The following is a 16288-nucleotide window of genomic DNA, read 5'->3' as shown; positions in this document are numbered from 1 at the left end:
TGCCACTTGGCTTTAGAAAGTGGCGTGTATGTTTATGCGCATCTGCATCAAAGCCCTGTCCTTTTCATTTTAGGCATGAGTTATCATTCATTCATTATTCATTTATTCATTCATTCATTCTTATGCTTTCTACCATCAAAATGGACGCCTGTTTAAAAACTAGCACTTTAAAGAAATGAAAGGACAGTGAACCATCTACATCAGCATCATCTGTGGAGATGGCACAGCACGGCTGTTATATGGAGAAACCTGATCGAACGGTCTCGAAAGATAATAAACGGGGTGAAGAACAGAGGCGGGGACAGAGAAATGTAACAGAGGTCCACAACAGAGATGTGCTTTTTAAGAGAGATGGGCCTACTTTAGAGACTAAAAAAATGTCAAATAAAAACGCAAATACTGTGACAGTTACATTGGTTTCGGGTTTACATCGATTGGTGATGCAGAGTATGAGCCCGCAATGTGTAGTATGTGGAGACGTTTTAGCTAACAGCAGTCTCAAGCTGTCATTTTATATCAATCAATCAACTTTATTCATATAGCGCTTTTACAATGACGATCGTTTCAAAGCAGCTTCTCAGTGTTAAGACAATATTGCAACAAAATTTGATTTGGCTGTACAGTCGTTCTGGAGAGAACAGTATTATCAGCTTATTTTAATTTATCATATAGCGACAATGTTGGCAGATCAGTATTATAGTTTATAGAATTAAATAAGACCTAATTAATTAATTTTATTTGTATATTTAGTTGAATAAATTGGATCATAATTTTAGTGTCCCCAACTGAGCAAGCTAAGCCAAAGGCGACAGTGGCAGGAACCAAAACTCCATCAGGGCATGATAGAGAAAAATAAACCTTGGGAGAAACTAGACTCAGTCGGGGTGCCAGTTCTCCTCTGGTCTATTATCAAACAGTGTATGATTATTATTCTGTCAATCTTAAAGGTCAGAAGAGTATTAGATAAGAATATTCAAAATTTCTGGGTATCATTTAGGATGGTGCGTCGATTACACAGGGGTATTAATACTTAAAAGATCGGAGTTATTGCGCCGGAGACAAGTTTATTGAAGATGACATGCTGGTGAGGCAAATTCAGAGGAGACACCAATTGACACGGCCTCAGCAGACACTCCAGGATGTGTTGGTCATGTCTGGGCAGAGGTCCTGTAATGATAAACAGGAGGGAAGCAAATGCAATGCAATGAGGATAATGAGCGGCCACGCCCGCCAGAACAAACAACGTAACGAGACACACCCACACAACATACACCTGCACCACACACACAAGAGACAAGAATGAGACAGCAGATTTACCAACCGGGACAGGTCCAATATCTAAACCGGACACGGCCTGAACGTTTTTAATGAAAGTTAAAAATGTTCTGTGTATGCCATAGTAAACAATTGCATTTTTAGTCTAGATTTAAACTGACAGTTTAGGTGCTAAATAGGAAAAGGATCGACCACCTGGAGTTGATTAAGATATTCTAGGTATTATCAACTGGCCAGAGTTTTGAGACAATAGACGAGTATAATATGTTAAGAGCTTGCTTAAGTACTGGGGAGATAAACCATTTAGTGCTTTGTAAGTAAAAAGCAAAATTTTAAAATGTATGCGATGTTTAATAGGGAGCCAGTCCAGTGTTGACAGAACTGGACTAATAAGATCGTACTTCCTGGTTCTAGTAAGAACTCGTTTTGCTGCGTTTTGGACTAGTTGGAGTTTGTTTATTAAGTGAGCAGGGCAACCATCCAGTAGAGCATTACAATAATCTAGCCTTGAGCTCATGAACGCATGTACTAACTGTTCAGCATTTTGCACTGAAAGCATGTGCCGTAATTTAGATATATTTTAAGATGGTAGAATGCAGTTTTACAGATGTTAGAAACGTGGCTTTCAAATGAAAGATTGGTATCAAAGAGCACACCCAGGTTCCTCACTGACGTCGAGGGCTTGACAGAGCAGTCATTAAATGTTAGACAGTATTCTAGGTTACTACTTGTGGAGCTTTTCTGTCCAATAATTAAAAATTCTGTTTTATCTGAATTAAGTTGCAGGAGATTACTATTTATCCAATTTTTTATATCAGCTATGCATTCCGTTAATCTTGTGAATGGGTAAGTTTCTTCAGGGCATGAAGAAATATAGAGCTGAGTATCGTCAGCATAACAATTAAAACTAACGTCATGCTTCCTAATGATATCTCCCAGTGGTAACATATACAGCATCCGCTAATTCTGGGGACGAATTGGCCCGCCTTTTCGGCTTTATTGAGGTCGTTATGCGCGGATGCCGCTTGGGAGAAAAAGGCGAGGAGGGGGGCGGCGCGAGTGCAGCTTGGGGAGACTGAGACGGGACCCTTGGGGACAGCTTCAGAGGAACCGAGCAGGATCGAGAGACTGATTCTCTCGGACCGCGATGACTTTCCTCTGGAGCAGTCACAAGATGAGACCCTCAAAAATGCCTTCCAGCAGGTCCGATCGATTGACGGCCAGTCTCTCCAACCTGCCTTGCCTGTCTCGTATCCGTATTTTGCCATAATAAAGGATCGGTTGTATCGAGTGACCCAAGACACTCAGACAAATGTAGATACAACCCAGTTGTTAGTACCAAAGAGCCGCCGGGAAATGCTTTTCCAGGCGGCTCACTCTAATCCAATGGCGGGCCACCTGGGACAGGCGGCCACGCTGAATCGCCTCATGACCCGATTTTTTTGGCCAGGCATTCATGACAATGTGCGCAGGTGGTGCGCGTCTTGTCCGGAATGTCAGTTGGTGAATCCACTGGCCGCCCCAAAAGCGCCGTTGCGCCCCCTTCCATTAATGCAGGTCCCCTTCGAGAGAATTGCGATGGACCTCATCGGGCCATTAGAGCGATCCGCACGCGGACATCATTTTGCGTTAGTCATCGTGGACTACGCAACACGATATCCGGAGGCAGTGGCTCTCCGCAACATCTCCGCGAAGAGTGTTGCGGACGCACTGTTTCGACTGATCTCCCGAGTGGGGATTCCGAAAGAAATCCTCACTGATCAAGGCACGGCGTTTATGTCACGCATGTTAAGCGAACTCTACGGATTATTGGGCATTAAATCCATTCGAACAAGCGTCTATCACCCACAAACGGACGGCTTGGTCGAACGATTTAATCGCACTCTTAAATCCATGATCCGTAAGTTCGTACAGGAAGACGCCAAAAATTGGGATCGGTGGTTAGAACCCCTCTTATTTGCCGTGCGGGAGGTTCCACAAGCCTCCACGGGGTTTTCCCCCTTCGAGCTTCTCTACGGACGGCAGCCCCGGGGGGTGCTGGACGTCCTACGAGAAACTTGGGAGGAGGGACCTTCTTTGGCCAAGAACGAAATTCAGTACGTGCTGGACTTGCGAACAAAACTCCACACACTGGGGCGGCTATCCAGGGAGAATTTGTTACAAGCCCAGGACCGCCAAAGCCGGTCATATAACAGGGGTACGAAGCTACGCAAATTCACACCGGGAGAGAAAGTGATCGTACTACTCCCCACGTAGAGCTCGAAATTAATGTCAAAGTGGCAGGGGCCGTTTGAGGTCGCACGACAGATAGGAGAGCTCGATTATGAAGTGATACGATCCGATAGGAACGGGGCACGTCAAATATATCACCTCAACCTGCTTTAGAAATGGAATGAGGTGGAATCAGTGTTGTTGGCAACGGTGATCGGGGGAGAGGATGATCTCGGGCCAGAGGCGAGCATTAAAGCACAATCGGTCGCGCTGGCCCCTGGTGGAGATCACTTCTCACCGTTCCAACTCACTGATTTATCAAAACTACAGGCGGAGTTCGCCGACGTGTTCTCGCCCCTACCGGGACGTACCGACTTGATTCAGCACCATATCGAGACCGAGCCGGGCGTGGTAATTCGCAGCCGGCCGTATCGTTTGCCTGAACACAAGAAAAAGGTGGTTCAGGAGGAATTAGGGGCAATGCTCGACATAGGAGTAATCGAGGAGTCCAACAGTGACTGGGCGAGCCCGATAGTTTTGGTCCCCAAAACCGACGGCTCGGTCAGGTTCTGTGTGGACTATCGCAAGGTGAACGCAGTGTTGAAGTTCGACGCGTATCCAATGCCGCGGGTTGACGAGTTGCTTGATCGGTGGGCACGGCTCGCTTTTATTCGACACTGGACTTAACAAAGGGCTATTGGCAGATCCCCTTGTCTCCATTGTCCAAAGAAAAGACAGCTTTCACCACGCCGTTTGGATTACACCAATTTGTCACGCTTCCTTTCGGCTTGTTCGGGGCACAAGCTACCTTCCAACGACTCATGGATAGGATTTTGCGTCCCCATGCCGCATATGCTGCTGCGTATCTGGATGACATCGTGATTTACAGTCACGATTGGCAGCGGCATATGCAGCATGTTAGGGTGGTTCTGAGGTCGCTGAGGGGAGCGGAGCTCACGGCCAACCCAAAGAAGTGTGCGATTGGGCGGGTGGAAGTAAGGTATCTGGGCTTCCACTTGGGTCATGGACAGGTGCGTCCCCAAATTGATAAGACTGCCGCGATTGCAACCTGTCCGAGACCCAAGACCAAAAAGGAGGTAAGGCAGTTCTTGGGGCTGGCGGGATATTACAGACGGTTTATACCAAATTATTCGGACCTCACCAGCCCTTTGACTGATCTTACTAGAAAGGGGCTACCAGATACGGTCCAGTGGACGGAGCCGTGTCAGCAGGCTTTTACCCGAGTTAAGGCTGCTCTATGTGGCGGGCCGCTTTTACACTCCCCTGACTTTTCTCTCCCCTTTTTGTTGCAGACTGACGCATCAGACAGGGGGCTGGGCGCGGTCCTGGCCCAGGAGGTGGAGGGGGGAGAGCGGCCGGTGCTGTACATTAGCCGTAAGCTCTCCAAGAGAGAAGCTAAGTACAGCACCATCGAAAAAGAGTGCCTTGCCATCAGGTGGGCCGTTCTCACCCTCCGCTACTACCTTCTGGGGCGGGAGTTCACCCTCTGTTCGGACCACGCTCCTCTCCAATGGCTCCACCGCATGAAGGATACCAACGCGCGGATCACCTGTTGGTATCTAGCTCTTCAGCCGTTTAAGTTCAAGGTGGTCCACAGGCCGGGTGCTCAGATGGCTGTGGCCGATTTCCTCTCCAGAAATGGGGGTGGGGGGCTGCAGGCCGGACGGGCGGTGGGGGTATGTGGCAAGGGGGGCGTGGTTCAGCGAGGTCTGCAGGGGGAGAGAGGGCCGCGGGACGAGCGGTAAGTGAGTGGGTTGGACGCAGATTAATAACACCTGTATCTTGTTCCAGTAATGAGCGCGGAGAGGGGATAAAACGCCAGCGGAACCAGAGACCAGGGAGAGAGAGAGGGACTGCTGATGCTACACGCTGACACTGAGGACACTGAGCACGTTGACCCGGAAGCGGATGTTGAACCGGAACCCGGAAGTGACTGAGAGAAAGAGACACTCGCGGAGAGTGTACAAAGATTGAGTTTATTTTAAATAAAAGCGTCAGCAGTCAAGCCGACCCCCGTGTCCTCTTCCTTCCTCACAATACGAACTTTATCACACCGGACCTCTGTATTTGTCCCATGTGTAGGCTATAAATGTTGTTAAATAATTGCCTATATAGTATTACTTTAATGCAGCAATCATTTTGCACAACACCAAGATCTTCTCATCTGAGCCTCCTGACTTTGTTTGTCACCACTCGTCAACGTCAAAATATTTAAGATGACCAGTCAAAACAAAGTAGGTGGGCTTTATGTTCACTGAAGGTGCTGAGCACTAATTTCAGCGTGACGCTTCGGTTAAATGGTCATACAGTGAAAGATGAGATGTAAGTAGCTACACTAAACATTTCATATTTGGCAGCTGTTTTAGGATTGAAATGGTAAACTACCGATAAAAATAATCTGGCAAACTAATAAACCTTTGTGTAAGTTATAACGTCTATAATTTATATGATTGAATGTGATAGCTATACTGTCAATGTGAGAGGACAGGAAACATTGATCAATCCTTTTTTTTCATATAATGCATAAGATTAATATTTAATGTGTACATATTGTGAATGATTTAAAAAAAATCTTAGAAGTTGTCTTAGAAGGTAATTAATAAAAAATATGAACTATAAATTTACCCTATGCATTGTTGACTGCTTTAGGAGGGGAAGAGACAGGGCAAAATAGGGAGTGATGGAGATGAGGAGAGAGCAGGAATTGACAAAAAATTTACTGCCAACTGATTTAGTTTTAAAGCTTTTTCTCATAAAATGTGGGGCTTTTAAAAGTCTTAAAATGCTCATATGTAGATCCGAGAAATCAATTTTTTTTTTTTGCGGGGGAGCATGCACCTGAACCGCCCTAACTCTATAGGTATATTATAACTGAAATGTTAATGTTTTCTAATATACTGAGAATATTTGTATTTAGTTATTGCTATTAAAAAAGTGACGTTTAACCTAAATAATGTGGTGGGGGTGCTTGACAGGTATCAAACATTAGAAAGGGGTCCGTGCTACAAAATGTTTGGGAACCACTAATCTAGAGGAGTCATGGGAGAAAGTCATGTGGTCAGATGAGACCAAAATATAACTTTTTGGTCATAATTCGACTAAACGTGTTTGGAGGAAGAAGAATGATGAGTACCATCCCAAGAACACCATCCCTACTGTGAAGCCTGGGGTTGGTAGCATCATGCTTTGGTGGTGTTTTTCTGCACATGGGACAGGGTGACTGCACTGTATTAAGGAGAGGATGACCCGAGCCATGTATTGCGAGATTTTGAGGAACACCTTAACCATAACCCTTTCTTCAGTTAGAGCATTGAAGATGGGTCGAGGCTTGGTCTTCCAACATGACATTGACCTGAAGCACACAGCCAGGATAACCAAGGAGTGGTTCTCTAAGAAGCATTATCAAGGTTCTGGCGTGGCCTAGCCAGTCTCCAGACCTAAACCCAATAGAGAATCTTTGGAGGGAGCTTAAACTCTGTACTTCTCAGAGACAGGCCAAAAACCTGACTGATCTAGAGAAGATCTGTGTGGAAGAGTGGGCCAAAATCCCTCCTGCAGGGTGTGCAAACCTGGTGAAAAACTACAGGAAATGTTTCCTCTGTAATTGCAAACAAAGGCTACTGTACCAAATATTAACATAGATTTTCTCAGGTGTTCAAATACTTATTTGCAGTTGAATCATACAAATAAATAGTTTAAAAATCATACATTGTGATTTCTGGATTTTTTTTTTTTTAGATTAGGTCTCTCACAGTGGACATGCACCTACGATGACAATTTCAGACACCTCCATGATTTCTAAGTGGGAGAACTTGCAAAATAGCAGGGTGTTCAAATACTTATTCTCCTCACTGTAACGGCCGTTTCACACCGCAAGCGTGAGCGGCGCGTGAGCAGCGCATATTTTTTTCGGCGCCCATGTTAATCAATGAGTGCATTCCGGGAGCAGGAGCAGCACGTGAGCGTCAAGCAGGAGCGTCGTGTGAGCAGCAGTGAAGCGGGGGTTTCGGCTGCGAGCCTATTTTTGCTGCTGCTGACGCTCCTGACGCTCAATTAAAGTGAAAGCAAACTTTTAAAGGACAAAATAAATGTGATTTCACACAAAAAGTGCCTAAAATGCACACAGGAAGCACGTGTAGTGTATTTGAACAATAACTGGAGTATGTCAGAGAAGAAAACGAAGAATAAAAAATATCTGTGGAAGATTTTAGCAATTTAAACTTGTTTTGATTATTCAGTTTGGGTGAAAGTATGGTTATGATTATAAAAAATAAAGTAAACTAGCCAGAAAATGTAACAAACTTTCGTTTAGTTTAGTATTTAATATTCAGACAGGTAAAGGCTCTCGGTCTGCAGCTGCAGTCACGGTGTAAAGCGAAAGCACACTTTTGATGGACAAAATAAATATAATATCACAAAAGCGTTCAAAATGCAGAAAAAGAAAACAAAGAATACAAAATCATCTGTAGAAGATTTACCCATTTAAACTTGTTTTAATTATTCAGTTTGGGTGAAAGTATTATAAAAAGTAAAGTAAACTACCCAGAAAATATAATAATTTATTTTAGTTTAGTATTTAATACTCAGACAGGTATAGGCTCTATCATTGTGGGAGCCGCTGCTGTGACGCTGCACCAACGCTTCCAGTGTGAATACTCTCGCGCGTCTGCAGCTGCAGTCACGGTGTAGTTACGCTGAAGTGCTGCTCACGCGCTGCTCACGCTTGCGGTGTGAAACAGGCGTAATTCATAATCCCACGTTGGTAATGAACAACACATTATGGTTATTGTCTATTGTGTTATTACAAACTGTGTAGCCTACACTGGTGATAAAGTTAACATGGACGTGGTAACAATACACTAAGCTTACTTTTGTAGATGGTTTATAACGGTGTCTGTTACTGTAAAAAAATGTGTTGTAACTATTACACTGCATAGATGACGCTACGACAAACCGACATTAACAGAAAAAAAGTTTTTATTGGCATTAGCTGTAACATCAATCTGTCAATGAACTAACGTATACATCAGTAAACACATAGCATTCTTATCTCACTACGCTAATATTACCCTGCCAGTACACACAAAGATAAATCAATGTGACCTTACGTTGCAGGGCATGTTACAGGGCATATTTCCTGAGAAATGGAAGGAGGCTAAAATCATACCACTGCCTAAAAATAAAAGAGCCACATTTACAGGACAGAATAGCCGAGCTATCAGTCTATTACTTTTACTCAGCAAAGTCATGGAAAAGATTGCTTTTGAACAAGTTTATAAAAAAATAATGTTCTAATAGTTTGATCACTAAGTACCAGCATGCATATCGGGAGGTTCGTATGTCTAATATGCCATAAAATGCGTATCATATGCACGCGAAAAACAGCGTGCCATAGACACGCCAAAATGAGTTTTGGCGTGTACATTCCAAGACATTGCACACTCGTACTATTTATACGCATTTTTGTGAGAATACCCTGGCCCCAGGGTAGCTGCCTCGGGCCTTTGCTATACTTGATCTTTACAAATGATTTACCTTTTATTGTGAAACATTTAACAGTTGTTATGTATGCAGATGATTCCACACTGTACTGTTCTGCAGAAATCAAATCTACTAAATCATGATTTGCAGAATATAAGCAAGTGGGTAAAAGAAAACAAATTAAGTTTTAAAATTAGACAAATCAACATCTATGCTTTTCTGGAAAAGATTAAAATTAACTACCCAGCCATCTCTGAACTTGTCAGTCAATGGGCTGCAGCTAAACCAAGTGACCCAAGCCAGGTTACTGGGCGTAACCGTGGATTCTTACTTGTCTTTTTCAGCTCATATTGATGGAATGATATAGCTAGAATGGGGAAGGGTATTAGCCTGACAAGCCAGACCCACATCAAGATGTTTGGTCTGGAAACTCACCATTGACAGTGTTCAATCCAAGGGGCGGGATAAACGGTTGTCTTTCAAACTCCCTCTGCACGCGATAGCGCTACCACCAACCAGAGCAACGAAGGTGAAACAGCTTGATGATAGATTAAACATTCGCCGTATCCGGTCGGCAAAACTCAGAACACATCTTCCCTTTTTAAGAATGACTTCAGTGCCGTTCTTTTTTTTTTTTTCTCAGAGAAAAGCTTAACTCCAAGTCTTCCAGAGTCGTGGTCAAAGCTGAATAGAAAGACCGCCGTTCGTCAGTTTCTGTGTTTAGCACGCAAACGTAACTCAGCTGTCATCATTATGGCCCCGCCCACCAACTCTATACATGATGTGATTGGCCCGGCAAGAGTTAGGGGAATACAGCTCAGAAGGGTATTGAGAGTTGCTAGACGACACTCGCGGGCAGATTAAAATTGCTGCCGCTAGGGTGCATCTAGATTTCTAGGCTAGAAGGGTATTGCAATGTCCAGAAAATGTATGTCATATATTCCTATGTCCATTGCTAGACAGGTGGTCCAGTCTCTTGTTCTGTGTCATTTAGAAAACTGTCCAATTATATGGTCGTCTACATCACTAAAACATCTTCGTAAGCTTCAAGTGGAACAAAATAGGGTGACAAGGACTGTCCTCCAGTGCTCTTTAAAGACTAATGTGGCCCTGATGCATTCAGGGCTCTACGCTAACTTTTTTCTTGAGGAGCACTTGTGCTCCTAATTAAAAAAATGTAGGACCACAGTCAAAAAATTAGGAGCACATTCTAATCCATCAAACCTCATTCCAATTATATCTTTCCCATTACAGGACGATATTTGTCCTTTAACGTCCAGTTTCATTTTTCCCATTATAAGAGCAATGTTTTTTTAATCTTATTAAATGTATGCATCATCTGTGAATTTCTTAAATTCAACATAATTCTGACATAATATTATCATTAACTTCTGAGAGTACAGCACAAACACAAACACACACACACACACACACACACACACACACACACACACACACACACACACACACACACACACACACACACACAAAGCAGAACTGGACTTCATACAATCAAACACCTATGCATTTAATGCATGGGTTAATGTTGTATGAATGTTTTACATATAAGTTTTTGAATTTAGAAATATGTACAAATTAAACGTTAAAAGTTTAATATTTTGAATAAAAAGTCCATGCAAAGTATAAATATGAAAATAAAACCGCCAGTAGGTGGCGGCAAGTCATTCAGTCAATAGTTCAAAAGATTCATTTGAATCGAATCGCTTGGAGATGCGAATCAGTTCTTGTGTGGCTTTGATTTTCACTAATAGACAGTGTTGTGGCTAAAACGTTGTTACTTATCAACTTGTCTATTGGATTTTTGTACGAGATCAGTATCACACATGCAATCATGCCAATACTCGGAGCAATAGCAAGCCGTAACTTTTGGCGCTCTGGCGCTTCATAAACAGAACCGCATGTGTCTCGCGGAAGAACATTGCAGCCGGATCTAACTTCTCTCTGTTTGTGGCATAGACCGTAAAAAAATATGGACGACTCGACATCATCCGTTTCCGCTTGCCATATTTGAAGCTTTCAGGCAGCCTTGCACGGCGCGGACATCTTGGGACCGAGTCTGCGCAGTAGCGATTTCGGGACCGGAGTTGCGCAGTAGAGCGCAGGAAGTAGAGCAGGAAGTACAGTCGCGATATCAAAAGCCCGCCCACACTCTCGCAGATGCAGAACAATTAATAATGTTGGTGTGAAATAAACAGTTATGGAAATGTAGAAATTAAAGCTAAAGCTCTAATCTGCTCCCAAAAATTTCGAAAAAAGTCCGTTAGTGCCTCAGTGACAACTTCACTCAGAGAAGCCGTCAGTCTCAGCTGTCAATCATGACGTCACACCCCCGTTTTTATAAAATCAAATAACTAACTCAAACTAAACTTATTTTTAAAACGAACACCTGAAATGAAATCATCGTGATGATAACTGCCTTCAGTGACATAAACTAACTTTGGGGGAAAATTTTTGAAGTGTAATTTTATTATTTAGTTTGCCTCGCGTCCATTAGAAATCACAGAGGGGCGGCTATACTGGGACCGGTCACCGGGGGGCGATCGAGGCGCGAAAGCTTCAGTAAATGAGAGGGAGACTGCAGGCTTGGTTTGTGGTGAGTCATGCAGATATTGTGCTAATCCACAGCGGGAATAACTTATTTTGTGTGTACAGTGATTTAGAATAAGACAAAAACCCGGTTTGGAAAAAATCTTCATGATATACTTGCTCATTATATACATTTAGTATTTTTTTAAACAGCATGTGTGATAAAGATTAACTCAAGGGCTTTTGTAAATGTATTATTAATACATTATTGTTTGATGGCATTTATTCCCCAAGCATCAACTAATTTCTGAGCGTGTTTATGATAATCCAAATGTGGCATTTCCAGTTCATTTTGATTTGGCTGTAAATCAACATCGCGAGGCGTCTGGTAAAGTGCGCATGGCTGCGTCGTCACACACGGTTCACTTTGTAAACAATTTTTGTTTGAAGTGTAGTCCGTCGCAGACGTGTTTGCACTTCTTCTGCTGACTGAAGGCATGAAAAGCAGTTGATTGCAGTAGGAAACGTAGCTTCAGTTTCTCAGTGTTGATTCACTCAGTGTTGTAGTTTTTATTCTGATTGTATTACACATCCATTCATGAGAATCGATCGGGTCACTCGCACCGGTGCGCCTAAATATTTTTTCACAGTCGCACACAGTAATTTTTAGGCGTAAATGCGCCCAAAATGGGCGTTATGTAGAGGCCCTGTGCATAAACGTCTTTCTTGGCTCACAGTTGACGACAAAATTAAATTACGATTAATTTTAATGTTGTGGAATGCATGCATTTACAAAACAGCCACAGTTTTTCTCTGAGCAGTTTGTTTTTGTAGGAAGTGGACACCTATAGGCCACCAGGAAGGCACTAGGTGGTGATATAAAACTTCCGCTTCCCAGGACAATTTTTTTGAAACGCACATCACATACAGAGCAATATCTATTTGGAATAGACTTTCTATCTCATCACGCAGAATTCAGAACAAATACAAATTTAAGAGGACAGTAACTTTTTTTTCTTCAGGAATTGCTGCAAATGATCTAGTGCCAGCTGTAAATTGTCTTGTTCTTTTAAATGTCATGTTCTCTGAATGTAAGTGCAATGTTTGAATTATTTTGATTGTAATTTGTGTTGCTTATTGTTTTATGTGATTTTATGTTGTGAATTATTTTAAAAGAGGACCCCAGGAGGATTAGCTGCCATCAAATGGGCCGCTAATGGGGATCCTAATAAAACAATAATGTGACATTACGTTAACCAACTATTCTGAAATGTCCCGTTCAAGGCTTAATTGTCAGATTTTGTTGGCGCTATTATCTTGTCCCGAGTCCAACTCTGGTTCAAATTGTTGCACAGATGTGTCCTCAGAGACTCAAGTAGTCATTCTTTCCCCTTCATTGCTGTGATGGCACGTGTGTCAACCCCCCCCCCCCCCCCCCCCAGAACAGAGGGGCGGGGTGAGCAAAGCTCATTAGCATTAAAGACACATGCACTGAAATGGCTTGCTGTAAATAGAGTTGTTAACCAGGAAAATGAATGTTTGCTTAGTTACAATACTAATGACAATTTGTAATTAAAGGTGCACTATGCAACTTTCCGTCCACTGGAGTGCGCCTATTCAAAACAAATGCGTAATTTGACGACACAAAGTGTGAGCGCAGCATCTTGGGAAATGTGGTCTTCACCTCACAGCTGGTGGAAAATAGGACTCGGGCAGAAATCACGTTCATGCATGCACGTTACTGTAGTGTAAAGCAGAGTAGAGCCGAGTGTTGTGGAGCTGAGCATGGCTGCTGGAACGATTGGTAAACAAGCACACGGCTCGCGAGCACCGGGACTTTTATTATGACGGGATGAGACACAGTCGCCGGGCGCCTGCACTGATCCGCTCTTCTGGTTATGATTATGAGGTAATGCAGCTCTGTTTATCATATTAGATACATTTAAGTGTGTTGAAAATGATGTTATGACGTTACTCCGTGCGTTCACTTGTTCACACGGCTAAGAGTAAAGCGCTCCTGCCAAATAAAACCCGAAACCGAGGGTAGCGCAGATATGACGCGATTGACAGGCGACTCCCTCAAACGCTATGCTGACACGTCCCGGGACCTTAGTTAAAATAGCAATTTTCTCACAATTTACAAATAGTTGGTAACATTTGGGAGATTGTAGGTACTCAACTGAACAAAATATATAACACCGGCCTAGTGGTTTTTGGATATTTTACTGCAAAAATACTACATAGTGCATATTTAAAGTATATTACAAAGTTTCAAAGACACTAAAGAATTACAAAGACACTAAAGAATCATATTAACTTGTACAAAAATGGCATTATATGACCCCTTTAAGACCAATACAATAAGGATTTTTAGAAATCTGAAAAGTATGAACATGAAAAGTATGAGTATACAGCAATCAATACTTCGTTGGGGCTCCTTTTGCACTGTATTTGGGACATTTAGAAAGAAACAATGAAAGCAATCACTGTATTCTGAAGGCACATTGTTATACTGTATTGTACAGTGAGTATTTGTTCAAATATGTTGTGTAAAGACCGTAGCTTAAAGGTTGGAAACAGGCTATTTCTTTCATTTAGAGATTTTTGTATTGCATGTGTGATCAATTCAGACTCAGTTTATGTAAAAATAAAGTTTATTTGAAATTACAGTGAGTTGACATACTAAGCTGAACGAGTTGTGTAAAACTGGAATAGTTAATATAATGATGCAAGATGTTGTTGCATTCTCCTAGCCTGACAAGCCAGACCAACAACAAGATGTTTGGTCTGGAAACACACCATAGTCAGGGCCCAATCCGAGGGGCGGGATAAACGGTTGTCTTTCAAACTCCCTCTGCACGCGATAGGATATCGCTACACCAACCAGAGCAACGAAGGTGAAGCAGAGCTCGCTGACTGATTAAACATTCGCCGTATCCGGTCGGCTAAACTACGAACACATCTTCCCTTTTTAAGAATGACTTCAGTGCCGTTCTTTGTTCTTTTCTCAGAGAAAAGCTTAACTCCAAGTCTTCCAGAGTCGCGGTCAAAGCTGATTCGAAAGACGTTCGCCAGTTTCTGTTTACTAGAAGCACGCAAACGCAACTCGGCCGTCGTCATTATGGCCCCGCCCGCCGACTCTATACACAATGTGATTGGGCCGTCCAGATTTTGAGGAACACAGCTCAGAATGGTATTGAGAGTTCCTAGACGACACTTGCGGGCAAATTAAATGTGCTGCCGCTAGGGTGCGTCTAGATTTCTAGGCTAGCATTCTCCCTCATTTAAAGATAATATTTGCTGTTTATTTGCACAATGGCAATATTACATAAATGCAACTGAGTGAAAATATCGTCCTGGATGTTATAAAATGGAGTCACATCTCTCTTGATGGTAAATTTTCCATCGGACGTGGGGCTCCTTTTGCACTTTATTTGGGACATTTAGAAAGAAACAATGAAAGCAATCACTGTATTCTGAAGGCACATTGTTATACTGTATTGTACAGTGAGTATTTGTTCAAATAAGTTGTGTAAAGACGGTAGCTTAAAGGTTGGAAACAGGCTATTTCTGTCATTTAGAGATTTTTTTTATTGTATGTGTGATCAATTCAGACTCAGTTTATGTAAAAATAAAGTTTATTTGAAATTACAGTGAGTTGACATACTAAGCTGAACGAGTTGTGTAAAACTCAGGGTTCGTACACCTTTTCAAAGGTCAAATTCAAGCACTTTTCAAGCACTTTCAATGTCCATTTTAAAGATTTTTCCAGCACCTAACGACGCTGTAAATTACATGCCAATATATTTTTAAAATTATTATTTAGTGTTATCATCACATTAAAAAGTTAATAATGCTATAAACAGCCAGAATCGTAAAGACAGAATCGTGTTTCGTAAAAAAATGTTTTTTTTAAAGAAATGTATTTCTTTTAAATGTATCACTGCCTAAGTAGGCTGTTTACTATCTAACCTGCAGATTTCGCAGGTGCAATCCACTTAACTTTCAATTCATTTATTGAAAATTTTAAAAATGCAAACATTCGTCTTTGAGGTAGACATTCAATCAGATACTGGAATAGTTAATATAATGATGCAAGATGTTGTTGCATTCTCCCTCATTTAAAGGTAATATTTGCTGTTTATTTGCACAATGGCAATATTACATAAATGCAACTGAGTGAAAATATCGTCCTGGATGTTATAAAATGGAGTCACATGCCTTTTGATGGTAAATTTCCCACTGCGGTATGTTATATGGCATGCTAGTTGATACGCTTTGTTTAGTGGATGGTTTGTAAGTCTTTAAGTCTACAGTTTTAGACAGTGATATCACACATTTACTTCAGTTCACATTGCACTTTTTACTATACATATTCTTTAGAAGCAGCTTTATAGAAAATGCATGTTTATGTTACAATTAACAGTAATCTGTTCTCAGAGGTGACTGTGTCAAAGTAATGTCCATTCACCACACTTGTACAGTTGGAAACAATGAGCACGTAAAAGCAGTTACATATTGTGATCATAGTGATTACAACATATGGAAAAATTGGCAGTTTTGTATGTTGATTTTGTTGCAGTTTCTTATAAAGATATTGGCCACTAACCCATTATTATTTCCTTTTCAAATCCCGTTTTTACACAAATTTGCCATTTGACTGTTATCACACACTTTTAACTTCAAATAGCAAATGTAGGGTCACCTGCTATAACTCCTTTTTGAGATGTTACTTACCTGGTATTTACTTACC

This window comes from Pseudorasbora parva, chromosome 18, assembly GCF_024679245.1.
Source record: "Pseudorasbora parva isolate DD20220531a chromosome 18, ASM2467924v1, whole genome shotgun sequence".
NCBI lineage: Eukaryota > Metazoa > Chordata > Actinopteri > Cypriniformes > Gobionidae > Pseudorasbora > Pseudorasbora parva.
Note: the sequence above shows the minus strand (reverse complement) of the source record.